The sequence below is a fragment of the Macaca mulatta genome, chromosome 15 (assembly GCF_049350105.2).
Source record: "Macaca mulatta isolate MMU2019108-1 chromosome 15, T2T-MMU8v2.0, whole genome shotgun sequence".
Lineage (NCBI taxonomy): Eukaryota > Metazoa > Chordata > Mammalia > Primates > Cercopithecidae > Macaca > Macaca mulatta.
The window spans coordinates 95,050,614-95,067,017 of NC_133420.1; the positions used below are offsets into that span (position 1 = coordinate 95,050,614).

At 39.9% G+C, this 16,404-nt stretch overlaps 1 long non-coding RNA gene across 1 annotated transcript in view; it reads left to right on the forward strand.

Moving 5' to 3' along the window:
• LOC114672800 (uncharacterized) overlaps window positions 1-12,279 on the forward strand; it is a 150,674-nt gene extending 138,395 nt beyond the window's left edge. The window contains exons 2-3 of the long non-coding RNA XR_003723291.2: window positions 9,155-9,263; window positions 9,879-12,279. This is a non-coding gene — a long non-coding RNA (uncharacterized LOC114672800). The remainder of the gene's footprint in view (window positions 1-9,154; window positions 9,264-9,878) is intronic.
• Window positions 12,280-16,404: the final 4,125 nt, after the last annotated feature.

Below are 16,404 nucleotides of genomic sequence, written 5' to 3' on the forward strand. Positions count from 1 at the left end.
CTTTTTCAAAATGGAGTCTCGCTCTGTCACCCAGGCTGTAGTGCAGTGGTGTGATCTCAGTTCACTGCAACCTCCGCCTCCCAGGTTCAAGCTTCCAGGGTTCAAGCGATTCTCCCACTTCAGCCTCCCGAGTAGCTGGGACTACAGGCGCGTGCCACCACGCCTGGCTAATTTTTGGTATTTTTAGTAGAGACAGGGTTTCACCGTATTAGACAGGATGGTCTTGATCTCCTGACCTCGTGATGCGCCCAACTCGGCCTCCCAAAGTGTTGGGATTACAGGCGTGAACCACCTTGCCCGGCTACTCAGGGAACCCTTAAAGGTGACAGTAGCTTGTCCCAAAGGAATAACTGTTTGAAAGTGGAATTTGAGGTAGCATGTCTTCCTAGAGGGAGAGTATCATCTGATCAAGGAGCTCAGGGACACTTATGCATCACTCCAGTGCTGCCAGTGGGGTTACTCTCCTGATCCCAGGACCACAGGAGACCTGAGAAAGCCCCTTGAATAGTGCACTGTTCCATGTGAGTGTGATTGTGCTTAACTGTGCCTGGGACAATCTTGTGAACTGAGGTTTTGACTTGAATAAGATGAGTGACATGGATTCTGGAGGATAAACAGTTATTATAGGGAATATAGTCTATGGAAAGTGAGATCCTGGGATGTAGTGTATAATTCTTGGTTAAATATAGCAAAAGCAAAGAAATAATCACCCACTCACTCAAGGAGGTGACTCTGGTTAGGGACCCCATGCCTGCTAACAGGGTGCTTATACCCTCCTCCATATGGCGTGAAGAGAGGTGTCCTGTTTAAAGAGTGCAAGCTAAATCTCATTCAAACACACAAAAAGGTCTCAGGAAGTTTGGCTGGAGAAAGTACTCAGTTTCAGATGGGGAGTCTAATTCCACGTGCCTTCGCTTGCCATTGTCTGATTTGCAAGTTTAGCATAACACTCTTTTTTTAAAAGCCCTCTTGGCTATTTAAGAGTTTTCCTGCAGTTGGCCGGGCACGGTGGCTCACGCCTGTAATCCCAACTCTTTGGGAGGCTGAGGCGAGTGGATCACGAGGTCAGGAGATCAAGACCATCCTTGCTAACACGGTGAAACCCCATCTTTACTAAAAATACCAAAAAATTAGCCCGGTGTGGCAGTGTGTGCCTGTGGTCCCAGCTACTGGGGAGGCTGAGGCAGGAGAATGGCGTGAACCCGGGAGACTGAGCGTGCAGTGAGCCGAAATTGTGCCACTGCACTCCAGCCTGGGTGACAGATTTCCTGCAGTTGTTCAGAGGAGACTGTGGGAAACAAAAGCAAATCAACAGCTACAGGCACCAAATTAAGTTCAACACATATAATTCAGAACACATATCTTTGTGCACTGGATAAGCAGGTCCCCAGAAAAACGACAGACTATTCTGCTGTGTGGTTTAGGGGAGGGATCTGGCTCTATCTCCAGATCATCTTAGACTTTAGCTTACTCAAGATTATGGCCCTTTTTGGGTAACTTCTTGACTTTGGACCTGCTGAGAGATACCCTTCAGTAAGGGATCAGAGTGCAGTCCTTAGTTTTGTTGGCAACACACAAGTACACATGCCAGTGCCCAGAGGCAGTTCTGGAAATGCCTTACTCATTTCTTGGCTGGGCTGAGTCCAGAGACAATCCGTGGCCCTGAACTTTGGAATCCTGATACTCAATGGACTTGATTAGTTTTGCTGCTGGTTAACTCCCACACCTCCTTCTCATGGTTTAAAGAAAGCTGCCTGAAATCAAAGGACTGAGACTTCACAAAATCAGATCATATAGCAAGCAATTTCATGCACAAAAAGACAGTGGAGTGTTTGAGGGGTTGCTGGGCTACAAACATCTGTACCCAGACTGTGGTTTTGCCTGGCTGGTAGGGCACAGAAGTCTGCTCACTTTGCCTCAAGTTTTAGCCTTTAACGACACAGGGATGTCAAGAGAGGGAACTTCTCAGAGTCTGAGAGAAACAGAGATTTGGGTCAAGTTGTATTGTTCACCCAGGAATCCAAAGACAAGGCTGAGTCTTGAGAGGTGGCTACCACACCCCAGGCTGAAATAACTTTCCAGAGAGCTAACTGGCCTCCTAACCAAACCAATGAGCCAACAAACCCCTGAGGGTTGGAACCCTGAAGGAGTGAGAGGACCCCATATCTCAGCCTGACAACTGGCTACTTACACCTGCTAAATGTGTAGAAAACTGGATTTTTTCCATGCACCACAGGACATGGTTTTCTTTCAAAGTTCACAAATTCTCTTCATGGTTTACCTAACTATGAAGATTCATTTTTGGCCAATGTCCAAGAAAATTTATTTATGACCAATTCTGTATTTTGATCTCTCTATCCAAGTATTGTTTCCAAGAGCCAGCAGTACAAAGGCACAAGGGCCAGCTGAACGGCCCATGGCCACACATAGCCCTTCAGCCTGCATTGGTTTTGATCGTCTCCCCACTAACCAGGTCTGTGCCCACAAAAGCTGGTGGTGGCCAAAGGAAGAAACCTCCCTCTACAGAAGTAGCCTAACCCAAGACAGAGTTCACTTAAACGGCCATCTCTAAAGGGCATGGTTGTTTGGTTTCCCTTCTGTGCTCTCCGATCCTGGGAATCAGGGGATGCCCCACCATGCCTTAGTCCTCTGTATTTCTATGTCCCCATACCCTCACAGGCCAAAAGGACCCAAGGTGAATTGTGAACTATTTTAATTTGGAGATAAATGACCAAGGGACCCTACACAAAGGGCCCAGTGTAATTTTAGTAGTCATAGGCCAACCTCAGGTGGCTCTCTTGTTCCTGAGCCATGTTCCTGCATGACTTTGAGAAAATCACTTAGCCTCCACAAAGAGAACACAACTGGGTGTTGCCTGAGTTTTACTGATGTTGGCAAAGTTTAATACAAAGACTGTATTTTTTTTATGTAAAGGAGACAAAGAGTGGATTGAGACAAACTTTCTCTATAATAACAAAAATCTCCTTTTCCATCATAGTTGTGAGTCTGTCTTCATGAACACTATAGCTTGGACTTACACTGACGTTTACCTCATGAAAAGAGATTTTAGAAAATTGATCTTGCTTATTTACTTTTTAACCAAGAGCAGCTATTAACCCTCTAGGAGTTACATCAAATTCTTTAGATCCAAAATGCAACTCAAATAGAAGCACTACTAGTTTTATATTTTTCTCCAGATTCAGAATCCTGTGTGCCTTTTTTTTTTTTTTTAAAAGAAAACTGTGCATTCATTTTCTCTGAAAATGACTTCTTTGTGCTCCAGTTTTCTAGCTTAAAGATAAAATTGGATTCTCTGAAGAGGCTCAGAAACTAATTTTAAAAATCTAAGGCCCATCAGTAAGTGACAGAGAGTCCTTTGGGTATCATTTTATGCTCCCTAGTTCAAGGAACAACAACATTTTTTTTTTAAATGAAATCTTTCCTTATCATTTGATGTTCATCATTACCAAATTACATACTTTTATCTCTTTTTGCCCATGAAAATTTCAATAATTCTAAACAGTTAAATGGAAAGTTCATTTTCAATTAGTGTGATAAACTGAGTAATAAAGAACTCTTAGAGAAAGATATTTTTGTGTTTTTAAGTATATATTCTAAAATTTTGTAATGAACTCAAGCACTAAATATTTTATGAGATATGTAAAAGATTTCTCCTCACCCTCCAATTTTTTTTGTTTTGTTTTGTTTTTGTTTTTGTTTTTGTTTTTTTTGAGACACTCTGTTGCCCACACTTGAGTGCAGTGGTGTGATCATAGTTCACTGAAGCTTCAACCTCCCAGGCTCAAGTGATCCTCCCTCCTCAGCCTCCCAGATTGTTGAGACTATAACCACACCCAGTTAATTGTTTGTTTGTTTGCTTGTTTGTTTCGAGACAGAGTCTCACTCTGTCTCCCAGGCTGGAGTGCAGTGGCCTGATCTTGGCTCACTGCAACCTCCACCTCCCGGGTTCAAGTAATTCTCCTGCCTCAGCCTCCTGAGTAGCTGGGGCTATAGGCGCGCAACAAGAAGCCTGGCTAATTTTTGTATTTTTAGAAGAGCTGTGGTTTCACCATGTTGCCCAGGCTGTTCTCGTACTCCTTCTGCCTGCCCTGGCCTCCAAAAGTTCTGGGATTACAGACGTGAGCCCCTGTGCCTGGCCATTTTTGTATTTTTTGTAGAGATGGGGTTTCACCATATTGCCAAGGTTGGTCTAGAACTCCTGAGCTCAAGCAATTCGCTTACCTCGGCCTCCCAAAGTGCTGGGATTACAAGCATGAGCCACGACGCCCAGCTATCCTCCAAAATCTTGATTCTTTTTTTTGTTTAATCTTTTTATTTTGGAAAATAAAAAAATACAGAACAGTATGAAACAAACCTGCACGTTGTGCACATGTACCCTAGAACTTAAAGTATAAAAAAAAAAGAATGATAAACAACGTATGTACCGACTACTCATTAATATTTTATTATTTTTGTTTTTAGTCTTTTTTAACTAAAAAATAAAACATTACAGATTAAAGTCCTCTTTGTTTCCCATTCTGTCTCATCTTCTTCCCAGAGACAGTTAATGTTACGAATTTAAGGTGCATTGTTAAAATATTTTTGAATACTTTTTACATGCATTGTTATGTATCCAAGAACAATATATGCTAGTGCGTGTGTGTTTTAAATGCACGTAAGGAACAGTTTATCCTACATAGTTTTTTGTATATATCATTTTAGAAGTTCCTTTTTAAAAATGTAACATTGATTGATCCATGGATATCTCTATTAGTGAGTGAGTCTTATTTGTTTGCATTATTTGTGATATCTGACATATTTGGACTCACTTATGCCATTTTAGTTTGGTGGGTTTTGTTTGCTTTTTACTGCTCTTCTCATCTTCTATTGAATTGGTCAATTCTTCTTTATTTCCTCTTCTAGATTAAAAGTTACACATTCTACTTCTGGTCCTTCAATAGGTACCATTAAAATGTTATTATACACAATTCACATTATTTTTGTTTTTATTTTTCTGAGATAGAATCTCCCTGTCACCCAGGCTGAGTGCAGTGGTGCAATTATAGCTCACTGCAGCCTTTACCTCCTGGGCTCAAGCGATCCTCCCACCTCAGCCTCCCCAATAACTGGCAGCACAGACTTGTGTCACCACACCTGGCTAATTCACATTATTTTAAAATAAATACTAAAGTTTGTGTATATTCTCCTAAACAAGCAAGGAATTGAACACATTTGTATTTTACTCTCAACAATCTCCTTCTGGCTCCTATGTTAACTATTGTCTAGTGTTTTAGTTCTACCTTGTTTTTTTTGGTTGTTCGTTTTTGTGGGGTTTTTTTGAGATGGAGTTTCGCTCTGGTTGCCCAGACTGGAGTGCAATGGTGCAATCTCAGCTTACCGCAACCTCTGCCTCCCAGGTTCAAGCGATTCTCCTGCCTCAGCCTCCCGAGTAGCTGGGATTACAGGCATGACCACCAAACACAGCTAATTTTTGTATTTTCAGTAGAGACGAGGTTTCTCCATGTTGGTCAGGCTGGTCTCGAACTCCCAAACTCAGGTGATACGCCTGCCTCGGCCGCCCAAAGTGCTGGGATTACAGGCATGAGCCACCACAGTTGGTCAGTTGTTTATTAGTGGTAGTTCACGTATTTTCTTTTCTTTTTTTTTCTTTTTTTTGAGACGGAGTCTTGCTCTGTCACCCAGGCTAGAGTGCAGTGGCATGATCTTGGCTCACTGCAAGCTCCCCCTCCCAGGTTCACGCCATTCTCCTGCCTCAGCCTCCCGACTAGCTGGGACTACAGGCGCCAGGGCCACCCCACCTGGCTAATTTTTTCTATTTTTTAGTACAGTTGGGGTTTCACCGTGTTAGCCAGGACGGTCACGATCTCCTGACCTCCTGATCTGCCCGCCTCGGCCTCCCAAAGTGCTGAGATTACAGGTGTGAGACACCGCGCCCGGCTGATTCACGTATTTTCACCAGATTTCCCCCCCTTTTCTCACCATTGTTCTTGAATTCCATCTTTCATCCTGGCTTTTTCTTTTTTGTTAAAATCTTACTTTTGGTAGCTTTTTGGTGAGAGTCAGTTAACTAACTCTTGGACTTTGGATGTATTCAAAACATATGCTGGTCATGCATGGTGATTCACGCCTGTCATCCCAGCACTTTGGGAGGCCAAGGCAGGCGGATCACTTGGTGTCAAGAGTTCGAGACCAGCCTGGGCAACATGGTGAAACCCCATCTCTACCAAAAAACATATGTTTAAAAGAATTAGCCAGGTGTGCTGGCACATACCTGTAGTGCTAGTACGTATACCTTCAGCTACTCAGGAGGCTGAAATGAATGAATTGCTTGGGCCAGGAGGCAGAGGTTGCAGAGAGCCGAGATTGTGCCACTGCACTCCAGCCTGGGCAATACAGCAAGACCCTTAAAAAAATAAAGGAAAAGAAAAGAAAAATGTAATGCTATTTTTACTCTTGAATGATCACTTACTTTGGGATAGAATTCTATTGTGTCAGTTTTCCTCCCTGATGACTGTGAAGATAGAATTCATTCTCTTCTGGTACCTGCTGCTTCTGAGGAGAAGTTTGTTGTCAGTCTAGATGTGTGATTGTTCATTTGGAGATATTTTGCCTTCTCTTTTCTGTTTGCGTCTAAAATTTTCTCTTAATATTTTATAGTTTCACTGTAATGTGTCAGTGTTTGAAAATTTTAATTTATCCTGCTCATGACTCAGTGCGATTTCTTTTGTTCTGAGAAATTCTCACCATTGTCTCTATTCTATTCTTCTGGAATTTCTAATAGAAATTCTAGTAGAAATTCCAGAACGGTCTCTTTCTAACCTCCATGTCTCTTAGTGTCATGTTCCTGTTCTTAATTTCTTGATTTCTCTGTGCTATGTTTGTTTTTTATTTTTGCAGCTTTCAATTCACTAATTATCTTTTCAGTTGCTTCTTTTTTTTTTTTTTTAATTTTAATGGGTATATTTTCTTTCTTCTTCTTCTACTTCTTTTTTTTTTTTTTTTTTTTTGACAGAGTTTTGCTCTTGTTGCCCAGGCTGGAGTGCAGTGGCACAATCTCAGCTCACTGCAAACTCTGCCATCCAGTTTCAAGCGATTCTCCTATCTCAGCCTCCTGAGTAGCTGGGATTACAGGTGCACGCCACCATGCCTGGCTAATTTTTGTATTTTTAGTAGAGTCAGGGTTTCAACATGTTGTCCAGGCTGGTCTCGAACTCCTGACCTTGTGATCTGCCGGCCTCAGCCTCCCAAAGTGCTGGGGTTACAGGCATAAGCCACTGTGCCCAGCCAAATTTTCATGGGTTTCATTTTTGAATGAATTAAATGATATGATGAATTAAATGAAAATTTAATTCATTCAATTTTCAATGAATTAAATGAAAATTTTAATTTCATTTCTTAGATTTCTACTAAATTATTTTTCAAATGTAATTGCTCTTGTTTCAAAATCTCCTAATCTTAGATCACTAATTTGGATTCTTTCCCTTTGTACAAAGGATACTATTTTTAAACTACTTCCAGATGTATTATTTTATTTTCCTATCCTGAATATCTTCACATCACATTGTGGTGACTAGAGGGCTTCTAGAAAGAGGCAGAGAAACATGTATTTTTATTTATTTTTTGAAAAAAATACATTAACAGCTTTTATCTTCAAATTGGATTTTGTTTGACTCTGCACTAAAAACAAAAAATAAGCTTGAAGTCCAGGTCCCTGTAAGTGTAGAGAAGCTATCCCAACCAGACTTAATGTCTAAGAAAGAGGCCAGAATCAGAAAGAAATAGGTTATTATATAGAGAAGTGAAGCCCAGAGCCCAGCACTTCAAGGCCTTGCATATAACAGGACAAGCTTCAAGGGGGTGTGACCTACACAGACACACAGGGCCCCAGGCTTAGAAGAGCCACAAATGGTTTATTGATCAAAGAGACCCTCGTTCATTTTGAACTGGGCCCCAAAATTACGTAGCTGGTTCTGGTACTAGTGGTACTAGGGAAAGTCCTGAGAAGACAGAAAGAGGAAGAAAAGAAAAAGAACAAAAACAAAAACAAAAAGACCCTGATGTTTTTGACCCCCAAGGCATTTTGGGTAGAAGAGACATAGAGGCAGCAGAGACACATCAATCCCAGCTCTTCCTTGGCCCAGAATGACAGAGGATATTGCTTGATTTGAGAGGAATACCAAAGATGGGGTCCTTTTGTCCAATTTAACATTTTGGATTCTGGAAGAAGAGTTCAGTCTCCCTTGTCACCACCCCAAAACAGAGATAATAAAGCAGTTCTGAAAGCGACTTTAAAATAAAAATATTTTTAAAAATTTCAAAGAGGTATAGTACAGTAGGATAATAAATTTACACTGTGCACAGGTGAATGGTGAAAATGCAGTTTAAAGAAATTTGCTGTTACTTGATTCAATTTGTATCAATTGTTTCTATCCATATAAAGGTGGGAGGAAAAAATATAAATTTTAAGTCAAATCCAGTAAATATGGCCCAGTGCAATAACTGAAATAGTCCCTTTAAGTTAATTTTCAGTCTTTTGATTTAAACGTGCCCAGTTCCTCACGTTTCCGCCTATTCCGTCTTTGATCTCCAAGGTGCTGTTGAATGGGTGCCTGTGGTATAGCAAACATGGCCATGCAGTGGTGGAGGAAGGGAGTCTCCCATCTCCACTGGGCCTTGTGATGGCTCTGGGTCTTCCTTGACCTCTGCAGTGATAGAACCCCTATGCTTGATCCCTTCTCACTATGCTGCTATCAGTTGTCTCTGAGCTGGTGTAACTTGCATTCTGACTCTCTCAGTTTGGTCAAAGTCAGTTTTGCCCCACTGCTCTTGGCCCCTGTAAATCTCTTTCACATTCCCTAAGCCAGCTGGCCTGGGCTGCTCACCCACAGCCTCTGCAGCAGATTGTCTCACTCTTGCCAGGACAGGCCCCACAGAAGGTTCACCGATTTCTAGTTCAACTGGCTTCCAGATAAACTGAAGGCTAATGACCAATTCAGGACACCCCGAAGGCTTCATGGCTTCATTTCCTCTTGCCACTGCGAGTTTAGGTTTCTTCTTCATTTCTGGTACTTAGATATTTTTCCTTTTTGCTGTCAAGCCCTGCTTAAAATATTTTTTTTCCTCTTTTTTTCAGTATTTCTGTGTGCTTAGAGTGATGCTTTGTGTGTCATCTTGTCTGGAAGTCCTGGAATATTATTTTTGCTAGTAATTTGCTTTAAAAACCCTCTTTTCCAGAGGTCAAGGTAAGTACTTCAGTTCATTCTCTAAGTAAATGCAATCTGAGTTAACTAAGTTTTGTTAGGCATTTTTTTCCTTTTTGGTCATCTAGCATACGGGAATTTTTTTTCTGTGCAGTGACTATTTCCATTCTTTTTTCTACGCATCAATATAAATCCTCAACACCAATTAGACTCTATGAGAGGATATTGTATACAATGTACGTGCCAGGACACAAATAAAATAATTCCAATTAATTATTAAGTAAGTAAATATAGAAATATTTACTATTATAAAGCATTTATAAGAGTCAAATGCCTGAACTTTATGGATCATACAATCTACTTGGAGAAATATGGTTGCATAAAATATTTAAATAACATTAGTCTGCAGTTCAGCAAGTGTGCATACCAGTGCCACTAACACCACCTATTGTAAACTTTTGTGGAAAGGAGAGATTGTTATCAACTGGGGTGTTCAGTGAAGCCCTCATGGCAAAGGCTTATTTTAAGTTGAAAGTTGAGAGATCAACTGATGTTTAGTAAGCTTAGATAAGGAGTAGTGTTGCATTCTCCTATTTTTGTGCTGTATTCTCTTATTATTTTATTATTATTGAGTTTCATGAATGTTTTCCTCCTTAGGCTTCTTTTCCAATTAGAAATAATGTTTACTGGATATCTGCTGAATACAAATTAATACATGTTTCCTGTGGAAAATATGAAAAATTATAAAGAAGAATAAAGCACCATCCATAATTTTACTCTACAAAGCCAACAGACATAATTTTGATTTTATAATTTCAGTATTTTATATGCACATTTGTGTTGAATAAAAGTTAAATCATATTGAGCTTATATCTCTTTAATCCGTTTTTTTTTTCACTTACGAGCATTTTCCTTTTTGAATAAGATTCCTCTAAAATGTAACTTTTAATGACTGTATATTTATCATATTTGTTTAACAATACCATATTGTGAGTCACTGGGAGAAAGTCAGGTAGTTGAGTCCTCAAATTTCATTCTCACCTTCTTTCATAATAAGAGAACCCTTATTTCAATGGGACTATATTATGTCCAGTTAAAAGCCACATCTCCCAGCCTCCTTGGACTAGGTGTGGCCATTGACCAAGTTCTGGCCAATGATATGTAAGGAGAATAGTTATCAGCAATTTAAAGAAAAAAAAGGGGGCTGACTCAGTTGAAAGCAGCATTCTTTTGCTTTTGCCTCCTATCAACTTCCCACTGCATGGGATGAGGAGGCGATGGCTGGAGTTCCAACAGGCATCTTGGATCACGAAATAACCTCAGAAAGCTGTTTCCTGAAGATGCTGAACTGGCAAGAAAGAAACCCTAGTCCTTGATGATATTGTGAAGACACCATATTAGCATGGATGGCCTATTTCTGAATTTCTTTCAGGTGAGAAAGAAATATATTTATATTTTATTTAAATGTTCTCTTATACGCAGACAGACCTAATTCTAACACAGATACTTAGACTGATTCCGATTTTTGCTGTTATAAGTTATGCTGTAATTAACATACTTGTTCAAAGGTCTCTGTGCATTTGTCTGAGAAAGTTGAAGATGTATTTCTAGAAGTTGAATCATAAATTAAAAGTTTTATGAACATTTTAAATTGATTTTTGGCATATCTTGTCTAATTTGGGAAGAGATTTTTAATGAGGGTACTCCTGGGCAATGAACAAATCAGTAAGAATACACACATCCTAAATGTGCAGCTAAAACTCCACTCTATTGTTCCCTTTACTAGAATGGCTAATGAGCCACAGTCAAAAGGCTAAAAAAATTACCCAGTAAAATAGTTGTGTTTCAAGCCTTTCAGGTAGTTATTCTTAAGATTTTTGTCTGAATTAAATTGTAAAGCGATAGACTTCCCACCCCCCACCAAAAATCTCAAAAAAAAAACCAAACCAAAAACAAACAGAAAGCTACCATGTGAGGTTTATTTCTTTCCCTGATTTTAGTTTGCTCTGGATTATTTGAAAGATGATTATTATTGGTGAGTTATGTGAGTCAATAGTTCTCAAACTTCAGCACATATAAAACTTCATCTAAAGCTCATCAGAAAATGCAGATTCCTGAGCTCCACTTCCAGGTCTTCTGATTCAATTGATCTGGAGGGGGTGCAGGAATATGCATTTTAACAGGCACACCACTGAGAGTAGCCCTGATCCAGATAAGTTAAAGAGTTTTTCAGCTTGTTATAGTTTGGATGTTTGTCCTCCTAAACCTCACGTTGAAATGTGATCCCATATGTTAGAGGTGGAGCCTAATGAGAGGTGTCTAGGTCATGGGGGCAGATCCCTCATGAGTAGATTAATGCCCTCACTTAGGAGGGGTAGTGTGTGAGTTCTTGCTCTATTAGTTCCCATGAAAGCTGGTTGTTAAAAAGAGACGGACACTTCCCCTCTCTCTCTTGCTTCCTCTTGTCATGTGATTTCTGCACAGGCCAGCTCCACTTTACCTTCTGCCATAAGTGGAAGCAGCCTAAGGCCCTCACCTGAAGCCAAGCAGATGCCAGCAGCGTGCTTCTTGTATAGCCTGCAGAACCGTGAGCCAAATAAACCTCTTTTCCTTATAAATTACCTAGCCTTAGATATTTCTTTATAGCAACACAAAATGGACTAAGATACAGCTATTGCCTGAAATTCCATCCATTAGTAAATCTTGTTGCCACTGCTTGTTAGTCCTTCTAGAGAAGCTGACCAAGGATGGGCATAAAGGTGCAACTGAGACCGGCAATTCTGCTCTTTTCTATCAGTTGATTGACATTTTGTGGCTCTGGATGTAAAGCAATGGCCACACTTATGAATAATGGATATAATACTTTAGAAATTATTTAATGTATTTTTTATTCTCCCTAAATCGAGATGTCATATGGCTCTTCATCCTTTTAATCAATGAATTTTAATGCTTCAGGGGCAGGGCAGTCACTGGCTAGAACACCAAAGTCATTGCTCAGCTTTGACTGTCAAATGAAGCTTTTTATGTATTGTATCCCCAGGGAGAAAGTGCTGTTGAAAGCTAGGCTGCATCAAGAGAGAAAGGAATTTCTAAATTTCCAAAGCTCCCTTTATGTATCATTTATTTCTAATCTTATTGGATTCCTATTAGAGAATGAGGTCTGTAAAATCTCTACTTTTCATACTTTCTTGAGGTTTCTTTTACAGGCAAGTACATGATCGATTTTTGCAATATGTCTTTCTTTCAATGGATGTCAAATTCTTTAGCTATTAAAACAAGTGAGTTGATCATAATTTCAGTTCTTCTGTGTCTGTATTTATTTTTTGTCTCCTAGATCTCACTGATTTGAAAGAAGTGTATTGGAATCTCCCACTCTAACTGTATTTTATTTGTTCTTTTTGAATATTGAATATTCTTTTTGAATTTAATTTCATTTTTATCAAAGCAATATTCTTTTGCAGTCAAATTGTGCTCTGACGCTTAAAGCAACAAGAAAAAAAGGCGTGTCATTCCCTGCCTTACTCCCACTTCCCCAAATTATCACTCCCCAGAAGCAATCACTTTCGGCTCTTTTTGCTTTATCTTCTTGTGGTTACCTATATATTTCAAATTCCATGTATCTTTGGCTTTTAAATTTTAAATATTACCTATCAACATTCTACTTTGGAAAATGAGTTTGGAGGGAAAAGAAAACAAATTCCTGTATCCAATCTGATACATTTAAAGTTTTTAAGGATGGGGGAAAGAGGAACAAGAGCAATTGGTAAGAGACGTGGAACCTGTTTCTTCCTCCCCAGGCCAAAATCCCAGTTGCAGGTTTGATGAGTATTCAAAATTATGTTACATTTAAAAATATTTATTGAGCACTTACCATTCTACTAAAAATGACCTCATGAACTTGCATTCTAATGAGAGAGCCAGAAAATAAACAGATATGGAAACTATATGTCAATTGGTATAAAAAAGAAAATGCTATGAAGAAAATAAAATAAGGTAGATAGGATGGGGGGGGCGTTAAGTAGGGTCATTATAGAAGGCCTGACTGAGAAGGTGGCATCCGAGCAAAAATGCCTGAAGTAGGTGAGAAAACTGGCTAAGTGTGTTCTGAGAAGAGCAGAATGAAGGAAGGGCAAAGGTAGGAAATGAGGTCACAGAGGCAATGCAGGGGCCCAGTGGCAGGAAAGGATGAGAGTCAGATTGTGTAGGATCTTGTCAGTACTTAGACTTTTACTCTGAGAGGGAAACTTCTGGAGACTTTTGAATACAGGAGTGATCTGATTTAACTTAAGTTTAAAGGAATCACTTTCACAGTTGTATTAACAATAGACTGAAAGGAGACACAAAGTGTGGAAGCTGGAGACCAGCCAGGTAAGTAATGCCATAATTCAAGTGAGAGATAAGTACAACTTGGACTGGAGTTCAGTGGGGAAGATGGTGAGAAGTATGAATTCTGGATATATTTTGAAGGTAGAGCCAATAAGATTCGCTGATGGGTGAGCCGTGGCAATCCGAGAGGAAGAGAACAGACAAGGAATTCTGGCCTAAGGAACTGGAAGAATAGAAGTGCTACTTCCTGCAATTGGGAAGATTGTGGTTAGGAACCTATTTTAGGAGGAGAAAATTCAGCTGTGGATATGTCATGTTTGAGATGCCTCTTGGTCATCCAAGTGAAATGGTGAACTAGACAGTTGTATATTTAAATCTAAAATTCACTGGAAAGTTTAGACTGAAAATGAAATTTGGAAGTTATTAGCATAGATGGTATTTAAAGCCAGAAGACTGGATGAGAACACCCAGGGAGTGAGCGAGTATGAAAAAAGAGAAGGAGGCCTAAGGACTGAGCTCTGGGTTACTTCACACTTAGAAGTCAGAGGAGGAGGCAGAGAAGACTTGATAATGAAGTCAGAAGAAAACTAGGATTTCCAGGAGGCCAAGTAAAGAGTATTTCAAGGAGAAAACACAACTTTGTCAAATGCTGCTGATACATGAAATAGGATGAGGACTGATCGTATTGACTGCTGGATTTACCAATATGGAGGTCATTAGTAGACTTGAAGAGAGCTGTTTCAATGAAATGGTAGTGGGGGTGGGAGGGAGGAGAGGAAACCCTGGGGGAAATAAAAATGGTGAATATAAATTTTATCAGGGGATTTGCTGTAAAGGGGACCAGAGAGGTGGGGTGGTAGATGGAAAGGGATGGAAGAGGATGTATGTTAAGGTACGAAATAGAATTCTGTGTGTTTATTTATTATTATTATTTTTCTTTCTGACTCTTATTTTAGGTTTAGGGAGTACATGTGCAGGGTTTGTTATATGAGCACATTGTATGTTGCTGGGGTTTGGAGTACAGATTATTTTGTTACGCAGGTACTAAGCATAGTACCCAATAGGTAGATTTTCAGTCCTCACCCTCCTCCCACCCTCCACTCTCAGGTAGGCCCCTCGTGTCTGTTGTTTCCTTCTTTGAGTCCATGTGTACTCAATAGTTAGCTCCCACTTATAAGTGAGAATATGTGGTATTTGGTTTTTTGTTCCTGAGTTAATTCACTTAGGATAATGACCTCCAGTTGCATCCATGTTGCTGCAAAGGGCATGATCTCATTCTCTTTTATGGCTGCATAGTATTCCGTGGTGTGTATGTACTACATTTTCTTTAGCCAGTCCACCATTGGTGGGCATTTAGGCTGATTCCATGTCTTTATTATTATGACTAGTGCTGTGATAAACATACATGTGCATGTGTCTTTATGGTAGAATGATTTATATTCCTTTAGGTATATACCAAGTAATGGGATTGCGGGGTTGAATGGTAGTTCAGTTTTAAGTTCTTTGAGAAGTTGCCAAACTGCTTTCCACTGAGGCTGAACTAGTTTACATTTCTACCAGCAGTGTATAAGTGTTCCTTTTTATCCACAACTCTCCCAGCATGTTGTTTTTTCACCTTTCATAATAGCCATTCTGACTGGTGTGAGATAGTATCTCATTGTTTTGTTTTGTTTTGTTTTGTTTTTGAGACAGGTGCTAGCTCTGTTGCCCATGCTGGAGTGCAGTGGCAAAATCAGAGCTTACTGAAGCCTCTAACTCCTGGGCTCAACCGATCTTCCCATCTCCGCCTTTCAAGTAGCTGGGACCACAGGTGTGTGCCACTATGCCTGGCTAATTTTTTAATTTTTTGAAGAGACAAGGTCTTGCTGTGTTGCCCAGGCTGGTCTCAAATTCATGGGCTCAAGTGATCCTCCTGCCTTGGCCTCCCACAGTGCTGGGATTATAGGCATGAGCCACCATACCCCGGCCTCATTGTGGTTTTGATTTGAATTTCTCTAATGATTAACAATGTTAAACATTTTTTCATATGCCGAAAAGCTCCTAGATCTGAGAAACAACTTCAGCAAAGTTTGAGGATACAAAACCAGTGTACAAAAATTAGTAGCATTCCTATAACCAACAATGCCCAAGCTGAGGGCCAAATCAAGAACACAATCTCATTCACAATAGCTACACACAAAAAATAAAATACCTATGAATACAGCTAACCGGGGAGGTAAAAGATCTCTACAATGAGAATTACAAAACACTGCTGAAATTAGAGATGACACAAACAAATGGAAAAACATTCCATACTCATGGATTAGAAGAATCAATATTGTTAAAATGGCCATACCGCCCAAAGCAATTGAGAGATTTAATGCTATTCCTATTAAACCAACAATGACATTCTTCACAGAATTAGAAAAAACTATTCTAGTATTCATATGGAACCAAAAAAGAGCCCAAATAGCCACAGCAATTCTAAGCAAAAAGTATAAAACCGGAGACATTATGTTACCAAACTTTAAACTATAGTACAAGACCACAGTAACCCAAACAGCATGGTAGTGGCACACAGACACATAGACCAATGGAATAGAATAGAGAACCGAGAACCCAGAAATAAAGCCACACACCTACAGTCACCCAATCTTTGACAAGGTCAATAAAAACAGGCAATGGGGAAAGGGATGAAAGCACCAGGCCATAAATGGTGCTGGGATAACTGGCTAGCCACATGCAGAAGATTGAACCTGGATCCCTTCCTTTCATCATAGACAAAAATTAACTCAAGATGGGTTAAAGACCTAAATGTAAAACCCAAAACTATAAAAACCCTGAAAGTAACCTAGGAAATGCCATTCTGGTCATAGGC